The 22,858-nt window shown below is 44.3% G+C and overlaps 1 protein-coding gene across 1 annotated transcript in view; it reads right to left on the reverse strand.

Annotated features, from left to right (window-relative positions):
- The window catches only part of CUL5 (cullin 5), a 787,955-nt gene that overhangs the window by 293,543 nt on the left and 471,554 nt on the right, over positions 1–22,858 (reverse strand). The gene's annotated exons all lie outside the window — the stretch shown is intronic.

Below are 22,858 nucleotides of genomic sequence, written 5' to 3' on the forward strand. Positions count from 1 at the left end.
CCTTGTCTGTGTCTGTCCCCCCTCTTTCTTCGCTGCCAGTTAACTCTCACTTTTCCTTCCTCAATGGTTTTTCAATTAACTGATTAGGATTGTTATGTTATTGTATTTTCCCCACCACTTTGCGGGTTAGCGTTAGCTTGGGGATGGTTTTCTTAATAGTATTGTCTTCTGACTTGGGTTTTGTTATAGGTTCCTCACCCGGCCGAGGGAGCGTCTCTCACTCCTTACGAGGCCGGCGCCCTGCTAAGTGCAGTGCTCTGCAGGCCCGCTAAGTGGACTCGCTCGTCTCATTGGTCTCGCACGGCGGTGCCTCAGAGGAGAAGCCGCGCTGTGCGGGTTGTATTTCCCTGCATATTATCAAAGTGAACGCCCAGGCAAGGGTCTGTATGGCAGGCCACCCGCGTTGACGCTTGCAAGTGATTTTTTCTTCATTGCACGTTACATTCACAACGAGCGGTATGGCAACAGCTCAGTCAGTGAGCGGAGGGCTTTCAGCGTGCTAAGGTGGTGCAAGCCTTATTGCGGCCCTTTGGGCGGTCTATAAACCTTGCAGTCATCCGGTCTGCCACAATTTGGTTTGGGTTCACCAGCCTAATAAATTAAAGTACACAACACTTCACATCAGGAAAAGTGACACCGAGGTCTCATAGTCGTCTCTTACAGCACTTCTTTTCTTCAGTCACCCATAGTAATTATGTAACCTCAAAATGAGTATTATGAGGAGGTGGTGGTCCAGGGGTACTTACCTTAGGATGATAAATTCTCCGAGCCCGTGGACTCCTCCATTTATAGGGTGGTTAATGAGGTGGACGGCCATATGGAGCAGCGTCGCCCAGATAGAATTGTCCAGGAATGCGCTAGGTTAGCAAAAGCGCACGCAGAGCCCCTTGCGCCCCCGACTGATCCCATAACTGGGGAAGGTCCCCCGTCATTTAAAAAGAAGTGTACCGAAGGGGTGGATAGTGATGCATTTGCATGCCAAAAAGCAACTTCCTAGCTACGTCAGTGCCGCCCACCCCTGCTCCCACCCAGGAGACTGAACCTCAGGGCACACCAGATCCTGCTTCCCCAGAGCCTGTTAATGAGGATTCTCAGGGGGACACGGACGTTGAGGCCTCAGGCAGGCACCTCACGGCCTTGGCGCCCGGCGGAATATCCTCCCTCAACACCGGGAGAATATTCCGATATGTTGGACCGAGATGAGATCATTCATTCCCGGTCCGCTGCTTGGGCCCCATGCGATATGGTGGCCAAGTTTGTCGCAGGGCGCCTCCGCAAGCCCTTAGAAAAGGGAGCCCGAGGTTCCGTAAGGGCGGAGTTTCCAAGGCCCACCCTGGATGGCAAGGTTGCCTTCACTCCGGAGTTACTCTAAGATGGCCACCTTCCTGGTAAAGTACATGAAGGACCCCCGGAAAGGCATAGATAGATCCTGGCGATCATGCCAGAATAAGCTCCTCGACGCCATTGGCCCCATGACAAAAATTCTGGACATGGCAGAGGAGGCCAAAGTTTCAGGATCCCCTATTTCTCCAGAGGTCCTCTCTAACTGGGCGCAACGGGCTATTATATTTATGGACAATGCCAACTATGCCCTGTCAAAGGAGCGTCGCCGCTCGTTGGTGATCAACCTGGATCCCAAGCTAGGGGACTTGGCCTCCTCCGAGGCGGGGGCAGTTGCCTAAGGGGGTCTCTTTGGAGGCCCTTTCCTAAAGGAGTTGGGCAAATTTGTTGCAACCTTTACTTCTCTAGATAAGTACCAATCTAATATCAAAAGGGTCTTCAATCAACGGGGTAGGGGCTGTTTGTCCGGGTGTGGTTTCCAACAAAACGCCCCAAACGGACAAGGCTCTGGTCACGGACAATATAACTCCAGCGCGAACTACAATCATTTTTGCCCAACGAGAGGCCAACGCTTCAGAGGTCGCGGAGGATTCAAAAACACCAGCGGCGGAAATCCCAGCGTTAAGTGTTCTACCGTCAACCCACGTCCGCATCCGGGGTCGATTGGAGGCCTTTCGGGACGCTTGGGCGACCATTACCATTGGGCGACCATTACCTCGGACGCATGGTTCTTACAGACCGTTCAGATAAGGTTTCATATAGAGTTTTTCGAAAAAGCTTACAAGGAAAATTTTCCTCAGCCAATATTCTTCACTTCCCACAAGGTTTCTGAGTTGCTTCGCAAAGGGGCCATTTGCCGAATAACTCTGCACCCTCAAGGTTTCCTAAGCAACATATTTTTGGTGGACAAGTCCGACAGAGGACGTCGTCCGGTTATCAACCTAAAATAGTTCAACGGGTGGTTGATATACCGTCATTTCAAAATAGAAGGAATCCACATTCTCCGAGATGTCCTTCTTCCCAACGAATGGATGATTCGGTTAGACCTAAGGGATGCTTACCTGGTGATTCCAATCCATCCCTCTCATTGGCGGTTCCTGCAGTTTGGTTGGAGGGATCTCGTTTAAGAGTTCACCTCCCTTCCGTTCGGTCTTTCCTCAACACCATGGTGCTTCACCAAAGTGCTTGATCCGGGAGTAGAGTTCCTCAGGGCATATGTATGGTTGTGTATTTGGACGACATTCTTCTTATGGCACAGTGTCCCAAGACTTGTCCAGACAACTCCAGCAAACGGTGTCCCTTTTACAGGGCCAGGGGTTTAACATCATTGAGAACAAATCGGTTCTCAAGCCTTCCCAGAAGGTGACACTTCTCGGTTTTGTAGTGGATTCCATCCAAGTGTCTTTGAGTCTGCCGTCGCGGAAGATGGCCAAGATTCGCCACAAATTGCGAGAAACAGCCTCCAGGCCTCACATATCCCTTCGGCAACTTGCCCGGTTGGTGGGTCTTCTGTCCTCATTTAAAGTCTTGTTAAGTAAACAATCTGTCTTCAGGCCCATCACCACTTTTTTTCTTTCAGTCACCTCATTAAAGTGCACACATGCCTTATAAAATATATGTGTGTGTCTCGTTTTTATACTTACCACATCCAAGATAATGAATTTCATCATATGGTATGGCACACTAATGACCCTAATTATCTGGAATGAATGATTTAAAGTTGTATATAACCTTGATTTAATGACTGATGAAATTGTTGATAGTTCTACAAGTACTGGTGATGTGTTATGGTGGAAATTACAATGGTACTATTCATTTATCAGATGTGGAGCAGAATTAATAATGAGGATGATGGATTATGGAAGAGAAGCTAAGGCTTCACACAAAGAAAGCAGGACTGTTTCTTCTCCTGACACCTGACTGGGCAATGCAATACTATGAACTCCTGGGAATTGTTGTACTGAAATCTTTTTGTTAATGTTAATCAGATGCAGCTAAGTTGTCAATGCCCTTTAGCTGTAAACAAAAATGAAGGTAGATAATGCCTAACTTTCGCATCTTTGTCCTAAACAGAATTCTGTCCCCTTAGACCTTTGGCATAGACGCAGTTTCGAAGGTATGTGTTGGTTTGTGAATTATTCTGATTTCACCTTTTCACATAACTTAGCCACCAATATCACTATTCTGCAATCAGCCAACTACGGTGAAGGCTATACTTTAAACTCTAGGCATGGAGCCACTAAATTACACTTTTTAAGCCTCCGTTTTCGAAAAAGCAAGTTATTTGATGGTAATGGGTACTTTCTTTCAACTATAAACTCATCTTTGTGAGTATCACAGGGACAACACCTTTCACCTTTCGATCGGATTAGATTCACGGCACCTGTGCACGCGATAGGGGTGCACGGTGATATTCACACAATGTTCATTAAGTGTCTTAGGGGATTTAATCTCTAGAACTTGTCTAGATATGTGTTTCACTGATCTATATGTTTGACAGAATTAATTGGCTTTTGAAATCCTCTTTGTATAAAAGGATTGTTTTTATTTCCAGCCCTTAAGATTCGCGCAAGCGATGAAACACGTGTCAGCTTGCTGCTGTTTTGTACTTGAAAATTAAAGATCAGAAGATTTCGCGTTTTCACTTCCGTTTTTGATACGATTGATTTTCTGCAGCTTTACCTGGATTTCCTGTTGCATGTAATACTACCGACGTAGATTTGAATATCTTAATGTGTGTGCATAGGGTGTGTTTTTCTATTAGACCTAAAGGATGCTTACCTGGTGATTCCAATCCATCCCCCTCATTGGCGGTTCCTGCAGTTTGGTTGGAGGGATCTCGTTTAAGAGTTCACCGCCCTTCCGTTCGGTCTTTCCTAAACACCATGGTGCTTCACCAAAGTGCTTGATCCGGGAGTAGAGTTCCTCAGGGCATATGTATGGTTGTGTATTTGGACGACATTCTTCTTATGGCACAGTGTCCCAAGACCTTGTCCAGACAACTCCAGCAAACGGTGTCCCTTTTACAGGGCCAGGGATTTAACATCAATGAGAACAAATCGGTTCTCAAGCCTTCCCAGAAGGTGACCCTTCTCGGTTTTGTAGTGGATTCCATCCAAGCGTCTTTGAGTCTGCTGTCGCGGAAGATGGCCAAGATGCGCCACAAATTGCGACAAACAGCCTCCAGGCCTCACACATCCCTTCGGCAACTTGCCCGGTTGGTGGGTCTTCTGTCCTCATCTTAAGTCTTGTTAAGTAAACAATCTGTCTTCAGGCAAGTGCCAGATGCCCATGTCCACTTTTTTTCTTTCAGTCACCTCATTAAAGTGCACGCATGCCTTATAAAATATATGTGTTTCTACGTCTGGCAGAGAGCAGGAAGCCCATCATAGACTAAAGAATAATGATACAATAAAACCCTTCAATATTCCATCAAATGGAGGTACTGGAATTCCATGGAGTCGGCTACTGGACACAGCCAGTCATTAGAAATAATTGTCCTATGGTATTCTTGTGAAAACCCATAGAACTAGACCTCTGTCAAAGTTTGCATTCATAACGAGATAGATGGATAGATAGATAGATAGATAGATGCGGCATCCTTTATATTTTATTAGCTCGGGAGGCAGCGTAGGCAGGCCAGGATTGATGCCTAGAGATGTGTGAGAATGGGTGCAGTTAATGATTGGGAGTTTTGAAGGAGGGGGGTTACAGTGACATACAGATCATCTGCTGAAATACTTACAAAGACAATGTCTGCAAACGTAATGCTAACCATGTAGGGGCTAAAATATTGGAATAAATAATATATCTTATTTCACTACTTGTATGGAGCGGGAATTGTATCATGATAATGTGCTTTTGTTTGATCATGTTGGTTTCATGACATTGTACCTTTTTTAAATGTAAAAGTTACAAGAAAACAACCTGTGTCAGAGGTGGCTGATCTGATAGTAAGCTTTAAACTTGCTTAGCAAGCAAAGCAGGAAAGTTTAAATTTTACCTAGAAATGTCAGGGCCCAGGATTATCCCACATAGTCTCTTGTTTTTATACTTACCCCATCCAAGATAATGGATTTCATCATATGGTATGGCACACTAATGACCCTAATTATCTGGAATGAATGATTTATTGTTTTATATAACCTTGATTTAATGACTGATGAAATTTTTGATAGTTCTACAAGTACTGGTGATGTGTTATGGTGGAAATTACAATGGTACTATTCATTTATCAGATGTGGAGCAGAACTAATAATGAGGATGATGGATTATGGAAGAGAAGCTAAGGCTTCACACAAAGAAAGCAGGACTGTTTCTTCTCCTGACACCTGACTGGTCAATGCAATACTATGAAATCCTGGGAATTGTTGTACTGAAATCTTTTTGTTAATGTTAATCAGATGCAGCAAAGTTGTCAATGCCCTTTAGCTGTAAACAAAAATGAAGGTAGATAATGCCTAACTTTCGCATCTCTGTCCTAAACAGAATTTAAACTTTCTGTCATGGTAGCTAGGAAATTTTACATTTTGCCCAGTCAGAGAAGGCATTCCTAGGCATGCGGTACCAAGACTAAATTCACTCAAGAATTGAAAATTATAAGAATATATTCCCTGGCGTGTAAATTTATATATACTGATTTGGACACTTTGCATTTGTATCACCATGCTCAGAGCTTCTGTTTCTTGGTAAGTTATAGCAAGCACACTCTTGATATATGCGGTTGTACAGAACATAGATGTATATACTACCAGTGTTCCAAGCACAGTTTCTGAAAAGCTGAGATTCATGCTACCAAACGTACATAACAAAAAAAATAGCACATTAAAACTACAGATTATTGACTTATTTGCACTAAATGCTAAAAGTCGTTGTAGGTATGTTTGCAAGTCTATGCACCTGAAATACCAAAAAGAACAATGAACACCATTTGATTTTTTTTATGCTTTGAAACCGGTGGAGATTTGTAGTGGTCAGTAATGAGGATTTAATCTCAGTTTCGGCCTCACAGTTTTGATACGTATCACCTTCAGCCTAGCCAATGCCTACCTCTCTACAGGAGTCATCACATAGGCAATCATCACCCAATTCTCAAGAAAGCCACCACAGACCAAGATATATTTCAAACTATTGGCCTATCTGTAAAGTAAATTGTGCTGCAAATATGTTTTAAATAATTGTCACCAATTTCCTACCGGAAGCAAATACAATGTTGAAGGACAAGCAGGGTTCTGACCACTCCAGGGAACAGAGATCACTCTCCTACACATCAGGAAAGACCTACTCAGCCTTGAAATAAGGGCCACTCCTGTGCATTGATTCTATAGTGCTTTTGTGCTACCTTCAACACCATAAAGTTAAAGTAAAAGTTAAAGCTAAAGTAACTGTTACAAAATTGCGCTCAAGTCAAACTGGACCTCCATTCTTCTCCCGAACAGCCAGTATCAATTGCGGAGTTCCTGAGGGCACGGACTTGTCACCTTCGCTTTTCAACACCTACATGAACTCATTCGACCCTCTGCTGACATTCTTAGACTCCTACAATATTGGTTGTCACATATATATGGAGGATGCATGAACCAACATTACAATAGAAGATAAATCGGAGAACCCTATATATGGATGCAGAACAACAGGCTTTAGCTTTATTGTGAGAAAAAAGAAATCCTGCATCGGGACCCTGTTGACTCTACTCCCTTCACACTATCTTGCCCTAAGAAATTGGGAGCTCCTCTTATCCTTCTGGATAGACTTTTCAACTTGAGTGTTCACTTTGATAAGTAACTATCATTCCAAGTGAAATGTCTAAAAGTCTGCTTTCCACCAACTTTGTTTTCTGAAAGGTTTTCTGCTGATGCGCCACTTTTCTCAGAATAGCTCCCTAATCCTAGCCGGGATTAAGTCCTGCCAGGATCACTGCCAGATTTTAATCACAGGATGAGGTATGGAACTGTGTGGAGAGCACAGAGGGTTCAGTTTGTAGGGGGACTGACAAGAGGGGAGCACAAGTGAGTTAAGCCCGATTTCCCTAGGTTGGGGACTGGAGATAGATTGCACATGACCGTGTCTGTCGAAATGTCATACTACATTACATGTATACAGTCTTTTACCTTGCATATCACAGACTGCTGATTTGCTTTTGTGTTGTTTTCTAAAACTGAAAACCAAAGGTTAAAAAAAAAAAAAGATTTTTATCACAGGCCTCCGTCATATCTCTCTTAGAACGTCAAAGCACCAAAATAATGCAGCCAAGTTATTGTTCAGTTTCCCTCTCTGGTTTCCAGTAAAAGTGACCTTCAAAACTATGGCTATTATGTAAGCATACCATGGCCAATCACAGAACCACCTTGCATCTCTACCTACTGACCAGAAGCATCAGGCCTACTAAATGACACCTCTTGACTGCCAGAACGACTAGACAAGAGAGAAGAGGTGCACTTTACTTGACAAGGGCTGCAATTCCCTGTTGTTCCTCAGTGACTGAAAAATGACTGTCAAATATATAAGATCCATAATGACTTATCTAGTCTCTGGTATTTAGTCAATTTAACCTTTCTCCAAAGCATTCCCCCTCAGAAGGTCCATTAAGTCATGGGTGGTCAAACAGCTAAGAGCAGCATGCTTCTTTATCTTTGGCCCTTCTTAATCTTTGTTTTTCTCAGGCTTTTGACATTTTCGGAAGCTTCAATGGTGGATGTACTTTATTCTTTTCACCCTCCATCACCACTAAATGATAAGCACTCTCTTGTAATCCTCTTAACATCTTATGCACCCCTTTGCTAAGTGAGTTGTGGCAACTGTTAAATGCTTAAAGGTGTATTACAAAATACATAACTAAAATAACTGATAAGTGCCAAAACTAAATTCACCACCACAATCAATTAAGTTCACTGTAGAAGCTAGAATGGTGTGCATATGCAAATCAGGTTGGCAGCTTAAACGCCATTCATATTAGAGCTATCACTAAATTCAGAAAATGTAATATTTGAATAAAAATCACATTTAGACTGAGTTAGATGAACACGGTTTAAATGCAACAATCACCGCAGTGACTCACCTGTACCAATTTACAAGTCAATTTACAAATGAGCATAAGAAATGTGGGATACTGTCATTACTTGATTAACAAGCAGAAAGTATCAAGACAGCAGTATCATTAAGCTTAATGAATACAGAGGGCTTGTAGAGTAGCATCAATCCCTTGTGCCAATTTGCTTCCCGAACCTCCACCCCCGATATATTGAGATTGTTCCTTCATTTGGTACGGTATTAGCACACTTTCAAGGCAAATGCAATTCCTGGTATCCCTCACCATTTGTAGATCGACCTTACAACAGCAGTCTTGTTGAAATATTAAAGTGGGTCTCATAAATGAATTTTTAAGGTGAGAAAAGGGAGTGTTTCAGGTGTTTATTTCTAAATTTTCAACAGACTGTATGTACCTTTAGGAAGTTAGTTAGTGCTATTTTGTCATAGTAGGGCAATCTTTTCAGTAGTCTGCATTTCTGGATTTGGGAAATTAGAAATTCATAAATTATGTTTTACCAGTTGCAAATATGTGGTAGTTCAAAATAGTTTAGATCTGCTAGTAACTGTATATACTTTCCCAGCATATGACACTATTAATTAAGGTTTCATTTGTAATAGTGGGTCATAAATAAGGAAAAGTCTATGTCACCAAAAAGTGAAATTGTAATTTAGGATTTAGATCTATTTTATTTATTTTCAAAAGGATTCAATGCAATACTGCCCACCTACACCCATTGGCCGGTGGTGACTCGAGTAGTAAACATTGTGAGCATGTAATGTGAAAAAAGGGAAATCGAAAATTATGGAGAGAAAGGGAATGAGCCAGGCTCTGCATAGCCACTGCGGTCAGTTTTTCCATCCCTATTTTACCCTACAATTTATGTAGCCAGTCCAGTTGTGTTGGTAAAGCTCCTGTAGCCCATTTGGTGAGGAGGAGAGGTTTTGCTGCCCCCAGTGCGAGGGTAATAGCTCTGCCTCTAGGGGACCATCGGGGTAAGTAAGGGGATCTGGAAGGCCCAGAAGAAGATGGCTCTGAAACCTAGGGATGTCGCATACATAAGGCCCCATTAGGATGGCGGGCGGACATGTAAAACGGGACCGCCCGCCATAAGTTCAGTTCAGTTCAGAAAAACTTTATTTCGGTCAATATGACCTAAAAAAGTACAATTCCTAAAATCATATATATCATACAAACATAAGTGCTTTCAAATATCGTTTTGGAGCAATAAAAAGGCACAATACACCTGAGAATTTATTCCAACTGTCTTCGAGCCTAGTAGGTAAAAAAGTATCATTTTAGGGTGCTGGGGGTAGGCGAAGTATACAATTACATATCGAAAAGTGCATAATGGAATAAATAAATAGATAATTTGATTAAAAACAAGAGTGTTCCGTAAGAGGAACTAGAACCATTAAACAGTAGTAAACTTAATCATGGGCAGCGTAATTAGATTGTTAAAAATACATTAGGACCTTATTGCAAGACCTAAGCCTCGTTGGATGATTTCAGTAGAACCCTTCTAGTACACCACGTGGAAAACAAAAATCCGGCGACTAAGAACACAATCGGGTTACTGAGATCAGATTTAAGTATCCGAATTACCTCAAGACAGTGCCTGCTACCAACATTCCTACAGATCTGGACCAACCATCGCTTCCTTGATTTATGATAGCCGGGACAGCTAAAAAAACATGTAACACTGATTCGTCTGGAAAATCACATGCACTGTACCCTTTGGTCCTTGCTCCACTTTGCTGTATAACATCGGAGTGGAAGGACCCCAAACCTAAATTTTAGAAAAAGCTTTCTTGCCTCCACTGGTGTGATAAGATCTAATATTGGCTCAAAGCGGGCAACATCTTTTACTTCTAAGAAGGCTAGGATAGTGTGCCTGTCTTGGGGCAAGAATAGAGTTGTGCCCTTCTATACTCTTCATAATGGACCTTCATTTGTTTCCTTGTGATTTGGGGGCAGGCTCGGTCTGGATCAGCCCAACAGTCACCCAAGCCCATGTTAATCAATAAAGATTTGATGTGTGCAAACCAAGAAAGTTTAACTGCACCCTGGACTGACATAACGTCAAGTAGCTCCTCCCTATAGGACAGCAGTTCAGGAGTAGACCATAGGCGACGCCAAGACAATAAAGGTCTAAAACTATGTATCTGCGATCGCCATTAAACCTGTATCTAATCGCAACGGGATCAGTGGGGTACTCATTGGTAATCTAAACAGTTGACTGAGGTATTGATTTTCTACCTTTAATAGGGAATATAGTTTGGAATTTCCCCATAACTCTGCCATATAGTGTGCCCCCTCGGGCTTGGGCCTTATAGATTTCTAGTGCTGGGCTGACTGCTCTCTTGCTCGATCTACTAAAGACCTTCATTATGCCACCTGTTGACTGCGCTAATTTTAGAGTAGACTTGGCAATGTGAGCCCCCAATCCAAATTTTCAATAATGGTGAGGCCTAAATAGATGAAGGATGAGACTCTTTCCAGGCGTTTCCCATTTAGAAGAGGGTTTGGGCGGGTACTTTTGGGGCTGTTAAATGCCATAAATTTAGTTTTCTGTAAGTTTATATCTAAGCCTCTTTCCTTATAGAACAGATCAAATTTATCCAAAACCCTCTGTATCCCCATGGGAGATTTAGATACCAAAAGAGTGTCATCAGCAAACACCATTGCTGAAATTCGGCGGGACGCTAACTTAGGGGCATCGAGATCTTTTTCTGTTGCCAAGGCATCGATCAGCCCGTTGATGTAAAGGCTAAATAACGTCGGCGCTAGGAGGCATCCCTGACGTACACCACGCTTAACAGGTATTGGAGCTGTAAGTTTTCCATTCCAACCGAATCTTATTTGTGCATAATTATCTTCATGCAATCTCTTAAGAAGTTGGATCAAGGACACCGGGACCCCCATCTCGTTAAGAACTGACCATAGCTTTTCCCGTGGCACCAGGTTGAATGCCGACCTCAGGTCTACAAAAATTAAATATAGACTACCCCCTGAAGGCAAACAGTCTTCCAATACAAGAGCTGTAGTCTTAGTACTTGGTCCAGGGTTGATCGCTTTTCCCTGAACCCTGCCTGCAGGGTGGGGGGGGGGGGGGGGGACAGCACCCCTTGTTCTTCCATCCCGGATTGTAGCCTGGCCAGCAAGACGCGCACAAATAATTTTTGGGATACGTCTATTAAGCTAATAGGTCTGTAATTAGTTGGTAAGAGTGGGGAACCTTTTTTAAAAATCAGAATTATCTCCGCGCCCAGCCAGCTGGGGGGTATCTTCAAGCCCTGCATTATGGCGTTAAAAAGGACACAAAAATACGGAATCCAGATGGCTGGTTCCCCCCTATATAGGTTCCCGGGGATCTTATCCAGAACTCGGGCTTTACCCAGTGCTATTTTTAACAAAGCGCCCTCAATCTCCTTTAAGGTTATGGGTGTACTTAAACTACTACCTGGGTAAACATCTTGTTCTCTACTACTTACAATGCCATCCCCTTCCATTTCCATAGAGCAGCAAGCAGTTAGAGCTCCCTCAAGCCCCTTTTCCTCAGCATAGAGAGCCTCAAAGTGCGCCCGCCATACCTCTTCATCCAGGTTCGGTTCGACCGCGGATTTGGGGGTAGAAGAACCTGAATTTACACTACCACAAAAAGTCCTCATGTCTCTGTCCCCCAAGGTCGCTTTCAAGGCATCCCAGCTATCCCTTTGCCACCGCTTTTTAGCTTTTTGGACAGTTATTTTGTATGTTTTTCTTGTAGTTTTAATAATGGGGCAATTTTTAGCTTTGATAGATACTTCAAGTGCCTTTTTGGCCTTGCGACATTGGCTGTTATACCACGGATGGGTTTGTGGCCTAACTGGTCTAAGGGACGTGTGAGGATAGAGAAAATCCAATGATGCTTCCCTTAATTTACAATAATTCATCTCAACCGCTTCCAAATCTAGGTCTTCCCTACTTTGGTATAGGGCCGACGCCTCTTCAAACACAGGAATTAGGGCTTCATACAGGTTACTCATCTTATCCTGTGATTGAAGGAAATTGGTCCTCCGTACTTTCCTCCTCAGTTTGAGATGATCAACCTAGGGTCAGTAGGGATAGCTGTAGACTTATTTTGGGGATTTAAAGCTTTTATTTCTATTATTAGGGCAGGATGATCACTATCCAGTCGTGTGATCATTTTAAAATCAATCATCCTGTCACAGGCGTTTAAATCAATTAAAATGTAATCTAATAAAAACCCACGTTTCTTGCTAAAAAAAAGTGTAACCATTTGATGAGTCAGAGTGTGATTTCCCATTACACGCTCTTAATGAGTTTTTTAAAACGAGGCAATTCATCTGGATTACTGGGGGGGACCAATGTTTTACAATTGGACATCTGGATTCTGGAATTGCCAGAGAAAGATCCTCTTCACCTATGTTTTCAAAAGACAGACCCTCAAGAGGCTCAAACTGACAGTTGAAGTCACCTCCAACAATAACCATTTGGTTTGGGTCTATAAGACATAAGAATATAGATAAAGCCTCTACAGTGTTAGACTCTTTTCTCCTAGGGGTCGGCCTTGAATATAGATTGATTAGAGCAACCGGTGGCTTGGAGGGGTACTGTAATTGGACACATAAAATGTCCAGAGAGCCTGTTTCAATTTGTACAGCCTTACAACCTAGGTGTACACCTATCCAGGTCGTAAGCCCCCGAGACGGTCTCCCTACACCGCCTGATATAGCTGGGATACTAAAAGTGGCATAACCAGGGTTAGTTACCTCCTCACATGCCCACGTGTCCTGGAACATGCAAACCTCGTATTGGCTGATAAAAGATACCCAGTCAGGGTCACCCAATTTATCATTAATACCTGCCACATTCCAAGACAGGACCTGAGTTACCTGCCAGTCTTGTGGGAACGTTTTGGACGACACTAAGATGGGCAACTTCGTTGGAGATGTTATCAGACCAGTATCAGCCTCCACAGATGACCCTGTAATTGAGTGATATTCAGAATTTTTCCACTGGGCACAAACTCCATAAGGGATGGTGCTACTAGTGCTAGTGGAGCCACTCAGGGTCCTACTAGCTAGACCCTCTCTATTGCCGGGGTGTGCCTGTCTGCCCTTCATCCACCGCTCCAGGTATACGGGGGAATTATTCTCCTCATTGAGAAGGGGGACTCTGTTTAGTCAGTCCACACCTTCTAGGGGGCTGAATCTGTTACCAGTCGGGATGTTAAAGCTAGGATGGGTAATCCGTTGTGGTCCTCGTTTAAATGGTACACGATTGTTAAATACGGGTCTCCTTCCCATCCCCTGAAGATGGCTAAATTGTTGAGGCCTGTGTGGAGGACAAAAATAACTTAAATGAAGTGGTAAAATGCTGCCCGAGTTCCTCCCATACTCTGTAGCTAAAACGCTTTGGGCTATCTCTGGGTTTCTAAAATTAATTATTATATATTCACCTTGTATGTCTTTACATCGTTCGCCTATCCAACCCACCCTTCTGGTTGTTAGGATCTCATTAGAAATCTCATACCCCTGGTTACTATTGTTCGCTAGCCAGTTGACGCATTTATTCTTCAGTTCTTGGTGGGGTTCCGATATACCCTCTCTCAGAACCGGTGCCCCTGCGAGCACCACTACATAGTGGGTTGAGGCAGGTGGTAGATTTACAAAAGGTGGGACATACATTTTGTTTTTGTGGTCCAGAGCTAATCGGATTCCTTGGTCATCCTTTCTCAGGGTTTTCTGTGCTTCCCTATTTTTTGTAAAAACAACAATTGATGGACAGAATGCAGAACAATGTCATACATTCACCCCAGTACAGAGATCTGGGCCTAAATCCATCGTTTTTTTTCCACTCCACACCACCCCAGTTCAGACATGGCCATATGCAAATCAGCCTTGAACCTGTGCCTCATGGGAACAGTCTAGCCTGAACTGCCAAGCCATGTCTTTCCTGGACCGGAATCAAGCAGCTTAGGACGTATTTCTGGCCATCAGCCGTCTTCAGCCAGGATAGCTGGACTCCCTATTTTTTGTAAGCATTGACTGGCTGGTGTTCACTACACTCGCTTGTGCCGGGGGAGATGTAGAGCCATTCTGCTTCCTGACCTGTTGAACACTAGCCTGAATTGTGTATATGTAGATTGGTCACCAATAATGACACCCACCCAGGCTGATCGTTATTATGGCCAATAGACGCCCCTGTATTATTACTATCTTTATGGCCTTCTTCTGGGGTAATATCTTGCTGTTTTTTCCACCTAACGGGCAGTTTTACTTTGGGCGTTGGTTTGGCTTTGTTATTTCTGCCCGGTTGCTTCTTAGTAACGGCCTCAGGTGGCTTTGTGGCGGACTCTAAAACTACTATTGGGTTGTTGGAGAGCTCTAATGAAGAAGCCCCTGTATCTAAAATAGGGCTATATACCGATGTCGCTAAATCTAAGTTTGGGGATATAGATAGGCGTCTCTCAGTCCTTTCTATTTCTGTGGCCACAGCTCCCAGGGCTTTCTCCAACATCCGATCTATAGAGGTTGGTTTAGGGTTTGTTTTTGACACAAGAACTGCTTGTTTCTTTTCCACACAAGCCCGTTTCCCCATTTTACAAATTTATAACAGGTATTACAGGTACTCGTTAATTAACCCACTCTACAGTCAAACCAGGATGTGTCCACACCTGATTGACTCTATGTAAGGGCGTCACTGGTTAGGTATTTCTTAGTAAACCGACAAACAGATACTGTTTGAGAGCGGTGCACTGCTCACAAGCCCCCGTGGGATGCTCCTGTTAAATACAATCTTTTTGCCTTCAATAAATATACACAAATTTTTAAATCAAATTGTTATCTTCCAAATTCAATGCCCATGCAACTATCAGTTGTTGCCACAAAACCAAAACAAAGATTCAACTGCTTGAAGACGTCATATCTTTAATGACAATTTTCTTTCTTGTTTTTTCTCTTCTGTGAGTACATTACATCATGGATTTTGGAAAAGGGGGTGGTGATGGACAGAGTTTCTGAATGATGCAGAATACTCCTACCCAGTCAAGAGATCAGGGCTTAATCCATCACCGTTTTTTAGCTCACTGCACCATCCCAGCTCAGAACCTGGCTATATGCAAATTAGTCTGTTCCTGTCCCACGGCATCATGGGAACAGGGCAAACCAAACTACCAAGCCAATTCTTACACTGGTTAGGAAACAAGCTTCCGGGGACCGGTTTCTGGCATCACAGCCTTCGTCGGCCCGGCTTGCTTGAATCCTGATGGTGCAATGAGCAAGGGACTCACGTCTGAGTATACCCGCCCACACTTAGTGTGGATAAAATCGATTTTGGAAAAGGGAGTGGTGATGGACAGACATACTCCTACCCAGTCAAGAGATCAGGGCTTAATCCATCACCGTTTTTAGCTCACTGCACCATCCCAGCTCAGAACCTGGCTATATGCAAATTAGTCTGTTCCTGTCCCACAGCATCATGGGAACAGGGCAAACCAAACTACCAAGCCAATTCTTACACTGCTTAGGAAACAAGCTTCCGGGGACCGGTTTCTGGCATCACAGCCTTCGTCGGCCCGGCTTGCTTGAATCCTGAAGGTGCAATGAGCAAGGGACTCACGTCTGAGTATACCCTCCCACACTTAGTGTGGATAAAATCGATTTTGGAAAAGGGGGTGGTGATGGACAGAGTTTCTGAATGATGCAGAATACTCCTACACAGTCAAGAGATAAGGGCTTAATCCATCACCGTTTTTTAGCTCACTGCACCATCCCAGCTCAGAACCTGGCTATATGCAAATTAGTCTGTTCCTGTCCCACGGCATCATGGGAACAGGGCAAACCAAACTACCAAGCCAATTCTTACACTGGTTAGGAAACAAGCTTCCGGGGACCGGTTTCGGGCACCACAGCCTTCGTCGGCCCGACTTGCTTGAATCCTGATGTGCCGGGGGAGATGTAGAGTCATTCTGCTTCCTGACCTGTTGAACACTAGCCTGAATTGTGTATATGTAGATTGGTCACCAATAATGACACCCACCCAGGCTGATCGTTATTATGGCCAATAGACGCCCCTGTATTATTACTATCTTTATGGCCTTCCTCTGGGGTAATATCTTGCTGTTTTTTCCACCTAACGGGCAGTTTTACTTTGGGCTTTGGTTTGGCTTTGTTATTTCTGCCCGTTTGCTTCTTAGTAACGGCCTCAGGTGGCTTTGTGGCGGACTCTAAAACTACTATTGGGTCGTTGGAGAGCTCTAATGAAGAAGCCCCTGTATCTAAAATAGGGCTATATACCGATGTCGCTAAATCTAAGTTTGGGGTTATAGATAGGCGTCTCTCAGTCCTTTCTATTTCTGTGGCCACAGCTCCCAGGGCTTTCTCCAATATCCGATCTATAGAGGTTGGTTTAGGGTTTGTTCTTGACACAAGAACTGCTTGTTTCTTTTCCACACAAGCCCGTTTCCCCATTTTACAAATTTAGAACAGGTATTACAGGTATTCGTTAATTAACCCACTCTACAGTCAAATGGACTCAGCCCCCTAGCTAATGGTTTTATGGTCGCGGTAATGCACTAAGCGCCTACGAGTCTCTGGGCGCTCCAGAATAGGGTTTAATGTAGTCTTTGCAGAGGCAAAGTTGGCATGCCAGTGGTTATACACAGAGATTGGATAATAGAAGCCCGGAGGCACCAGCATGTTTTTCGATTTGGGACTCGTTATGACAAAATTACACAATATTTTGCATGTACACGAGGTTGGGCCCAAAACGTCCTATTTCTGAGGTTTGATGAGTTTTGTTATGTTGGTTTTAATTACAGTATTCCCCTGACGAAGGTATCTCGATACCGAAATGCATTGGGATTGACTGAATACGATGTCTGAACCCATGTACATGATGTAATGTACTCACAGAAGAGAAAAAACAAGAAAGAAAATTGTCATTAAAGATATGACGTCTTCAAGCATTTGAATCTTTGTTTTGGTTTTGTGGCAACAACTGATAGTTGCATGGACATTGAATTTGGAAGATGACAATTTGATTTACAAATTTGTGTATATTTATTGAAGGCAAAAAGATTGTATTTAACAGGAGCATCCCACGGGGGCTTGTGAACAGTGCACCGCTCTCAAACAGTATCTGTTTGTCGGTTTAGTTTGGTACTGACGTGAGCCAGTCAGTTTGAGCGGCAGCACCACGCAACATTAGGATTAAATGAAATAATCTGTATATTCTAAACAAGATTTACTTTGGTGTGCAGAGGGTCAAACTTTCTCTTGTGATAGGTATTTCTTAGTACCACGCCATAAGACTCTTCAGATAGGGTAGTCAAGACTCAAAAGCATATTCCCACTTAGGGTGATAGACAGTACGTTATGTCCAGGGCACGAAGTGCAAATGTTAGGGGAGGGTGCCCAGCCCAGCCTCTTCCTGCTGCTGACAGGCGCGGACGGGCCCGCCTAAGGCACAGGGTAAAGGCTGATTTGCATATGGCCATGTCTGAACTGGGGTGGTGTGGAGTGCAAAAAAAACAATGTATTTAGGCCCAGATCTCTGTACTGGGGTGAATGTATGACATTGTTCTGCATTCTGTCCATCAACTGTTGTTTTTGCATTTGTCACCCCGAGTGGGATGGGTATACTCAGACGTGAGTCCCATGCTCTCCACACCACTGGAGTCAAGCTATCCTGGCTGAAGACGGCTGATAGCCATAAACCGGTCCTAGGATGCTGGATTCCGGTCCAGGAAAGACATGGCTTGGCAGTTCGGGCTGGACTGTTCCCATGAAGCACAGGGTCAAGGCTGATTTGCATATGGCCATGTATGAACTGGGGTGGTGTGGAATGCAGAAAGACGATGGATTTAGGCCCAGATCTCTGTACTGGGGTGAATGTATGACATTGTTCTGCATTCTGTCCATCAACTGTTCTTTTTGCATAGGTATTTCTTAGTACCAGGCCATAAGACTTTTCAGATAGGGTAGTCAAGACTCAAAAGGATATTCCCACTTAGGGTGATAGACAGTACCTTATGTCCAGGGCACGAAGTGCAAATGTTAGGGGAGGGGGGCCCAGCCCAGCCTCTTCCTGCCGCTGACAGGTGCGGACGGGCCCGCCCTTGTTCCGGGCTTTGCCCGGGCACGCCCGCGTCCTGCGCTGCGGGAGGCACCGGTTCAATTTAAGCGCCTCCGGGCACTTGTTGTGGCGTAGTTGGTGTGTGCCTTGAGGAAGAGCCTGGGTGATGGAGTCCCAGGCTCAGGGTGACCCCACAGGCAGCTGGCGCAGGTACCGTGAGTCACGGGCACCGAGCCCTTCCCGCGCTCCTCGCAGGTTCGTAGGTCCACAAATAGCCCTCAGCAACAATCCCAGGGCCAGCAGAAGGGCGCAGGTATGGCCGGAAGAGAGTCCCACGCTGCGGGAGGCGCCGGTTCAATTTAAGCGCCTCCGGGCGCTTGTTGTGGCGTAGTTGGTGTGCGCCTCGCGGAGGAGCCTGGGAGATGGAGTCCGAGGCTCAGGATGACCCCACAGGCAGCTGGCGCAAGTAGCGGGAGTCACGGGCACCGAGCCCTTCCTGCGTTCCTTGCAGGTTCGTAGGTTCACAAATAGCCATCAGCAACAACCCCAGGGCCAGCAGAAGGGCGCAGGTATGCCCGGAAGAGAGTCCAACGCGCGGTGCCGGTCACGTTGTGCATTGAAGTGCGCAATGTGAAAAATGCGGGATGCTCTCGCCTGTGGCGGGCGCATCCTAATGCCCCCCACGGGACGGCCGCCCTTATGGCGGCAGGTCCCGTTTTACGTCGGGCCCTATGTATGCAACATTCCTATGTTTCAGAGCTATGTTCTTCTGGGCCTTCCAGATCCCCTTACTTACCCCTATGGTTTCCTAGAGGCAGATCTATTACCCTCGCACTGGGAGCAGCCAAACATCTCCTCCTCACCAAATGAGCTACAGGAGCTTCACCAACACAACTGGACTGGCTACATAAGTTGTGCGGTGCCTGCCACGTTGTACAGTGAAGTGCAGGGGGTACCATAGGTACCCGCCATGTGCACCCCCCAGAGTCCCTTGGGGTCCGCAACGGGCCCCTGCAAGACATTCCCGCATGTGAAAAGCATGTTCTCGCACACATCCTAATATGGATGGCGGTGTCTAACAGACACCGCCACCATATGAAACCCTTTTCCGCCTGGTCAACTCGTTGACCAGGCGGAAAAGTGCGAGACGGTCTTCCCGATTGCCGCAGTCCCCCCGCCATAGTAATATGGTGGGGGGGAAATGGGTGGCGGCCGGGGAAGGATGTCGGGCTGATCGCCATCGCCCGCATGGCGGTGGCGATCCGCCCGACATCCTAATGGGGCCCATAGTGTTTACCTCCTTTTAAGACCCTGTCCCAGAAAGACTGCAATTTGGGGCATTGTCATAAAATGTGAGTAAGTGTGCCCTGTTGGCATCGCCAGCAACGATCACCCTCGGCAGTGCCCAGGTGGGTATTTAGGCTGCTGTGAGGTGCCAGTAGTGTGCAATTTTTAGGAGCACTTCTTTACTGGTAGTGTTAAGGGCGGATGCTCGATCTCCGTGCAGAATGTCATTCCACTCCATGTCGGTAAAGGGCTGCTTACATTCCCCTTTTGAAATTGCAATTTTGTGTTACTTTGCAGAAATATTTTTTTCATGACTTGTTTTTTAAAGTTATAGTGTTCTGGGCTTATCGCACGGTCATAGCATCCAGATGACCACTTCCTATAGTTCCTGACAAAAATAATGAGAAGGATAAGGTATCTGGATGCCACACATAAACAATAAGACAAGCTAAACTATACAAAATTATGCTTTAATTGATTAGTTGACAGGCCTTACTCCAAAACCTTATTTTACTCACTTTATGTTTTATGACATCTACCCCTAAATCAAAATATAAAAATACATATTTGTATATTAGTTACTGCCAATTATGTAGGTGTATCATAACTTCACTGTGCTGGGAACACTTCAATATCAAATCAGATATGGACCACCTACCGAACAGAAAGTATATTTGCTAATTTCTAGGAAATAGAAGCCTCACCTAGATGCCTCATTGTTCTCTTACTGTTTTTGCAAGGAAAAGAAGGGGTGGATCCCAGCTCCGCCAAGGCATCAAGGAATCGCTGCCTACTTACTGCTCCTGCTAAAACAGTGAAAATAAGGTATCCAGATACAACTTATATTTTCCGAAACTAGACAAAATAACGTGTAGCAATAGGTGACACACTATTCTCGCTTAAACTTTCTCTGCCACAATCACTCAGGGTCTTCAACGTTTCTAGACATCATGCACTGCACCACTCCTGGCACTGCAGCTGCAAGGTGGCTGACAATGGGATATGTTTGTGGAAAATCAGTGTGTCACCCACTCAGAAAATTGTAATTTTGTCTATTTTGAGGAAATGTTGTTACCTGTATGCCTTACTGTTCTATTATATGGTTGTCGGGTTAAAGATGTTGTGTGTCAGTCACATCTGGCAAAAATCAGCCTATTACTCCTGCAAAAACAGTGAGAGAACAATTAGTAAACTAAATTCTGTATTTTGCAAATCTAGGCAGAAGTGCATATCCAGTTACAGAACACCAAACATGGTCACACATCGACCTCTACTCTGACAATGTAAAAGGCAAATACGATTCATACTAAAAAGGTTAATTGACTATGGTTAAGAAGGAATCTTTCCATAACAGAAGCATGGTTTCACTAAAATGCCTTATCATGGCCAAATACATCATAGCTGAATCTGTAATTATATCGAAAAGTTTACTTAAGAAGTACAGAGGAAACATTTACTCTAGAGATCAATGTAACCCAGACTAGAACAATTCAAAGGAAGAGAGCTGAGTTCAGACGCAAAACGAGTCCGTGAATGAAGCCAAAACAGTATCTAACTAATTAAGAAATGTCCATATAGTATCAAAACGCATTATCTCAAACTACTCTAAAAAATTCAAAAGCATTATTGCAATTATTTCTTGTTATATTTTGATGTTGTGATACAAATCTTATAATGGTAGCGATGTGATAACTAAATAAACTGCAAATCAAATCCAGTTCATAAACATATTATCTTTGTTCAAGACCATTCACTGTGTTCAGTATTTATTACAGGGAATTTTTAAGGACTTGCTGGTAAACAGCTTAAGTGTTCAGTTGTCAAAAATCTATTGGGTACAATACCAATACTTACATTGGGCTGTGGGTCAGCCTTTTGATTATCATTAGTTGGTTTTCTTACCAATCACATTTCCTTGCTTCTTATTCAGTGGCTATCTCTTCTTGTGTTTCACCCTCGCTTGGAATATATAATCTTTACCAGTTTTTTGACTGTATAAATTCTCCATTTTTTGCTAATGCTCGTTCATTTCTTGACAGTGCCCCATTGCAAAACCTGCTCTTTATTTTTAGGTCTCGCCTGGCGTTGGAAGCGCGCATGCGCTGCACGCTCTGCGGGGGCTCTTGGAATCAATATACTTTCAGAAGTCGTGTTTCAGCTCCGCCCGTAATTTTCATTGGTGTGCGTCATTTTGCGTCATTGATTATGCTGAACGGAGTGTGATGATTGTACTGGAGGCTTTTTAGTCCCTTCTGGTTACCACCCTGTCCTCTTTTGGCCCTTCCTACCCGGACAGGATCTTTTACTGGCGGCGTGACACAGTGGGTTTTATAATTACTGTCTGCACTTTTTTTTTAGCATTACTTGCGTGTGGGCTGTGCGTTTACTATTGGCTTACGTTAGACTAATAATGATTTTTTTGCGCATTTATTTTGTTTGTTATTGTGTTGTCACGGACCGTGTGTTTGGTTAACAATGTTAGTTTCATTGCTGGAGTTTGCGTTGGAAGGTGTTCGCCCGGGTGCTTCTTTCCACCAGGGCTGTATTTGGTGCGAGGCGCTCGGAGGCAACTGGAGTTGGACTGTGTGGCTGAAGGGAGCCAGAGCTCAGTTGCGAGCACAGGAGTCTGTTTCCTTTTAACGTTACCGTCAAAGAATATTCTCTTTTTTTTCCACTAGGTATTTGCTACATTACCTTCAATTTTATTTCACGTTTGCTCCAATGTTCCCTGAAGAGATTTAATGCTACGGGCACACAAGATTCCCCTTCGGTTTGCCTCGAAATGGCAGCTCCTAAACTTGTGCTATGTGCGTGCACATAACACTGGATTGAATATAGTGCTTCCCAGTAAGCCGGTCCCTTCACGGTGCTGATGCGGTGTTCCCTGATTAACCGCACACAAATGTGGCGATCCCCCCAAATTGAATCCTCTACACACCGCACAGGGCTGTGGCGGTGCAACCTTCATTGCTGCCTCAAACCCTGCCATTCGGACAGGACAAGATCCATGATCCATTTGACTGTCCGCTATTACGCACACAAACGTGGGGGTTTCCCCGTACTTATTCTCCAACACACCGCACTCAACTGTGGCGGTGCAACTTTCTCTGCTGCTTCACT

This window comes from Lissotriton vulgaris, chromosome 8, assembly GCF_964263255.1.
Source record: "Lissotriton vulgaris chromosome 8, aLisVul1.2, whole genome shotgun sequence".
NCBI lineage: Eukaryota > Metazoa > Chordata > Amphibia > Caudata > Salamandridae > Lissotriton > Lissotriton vulgaris.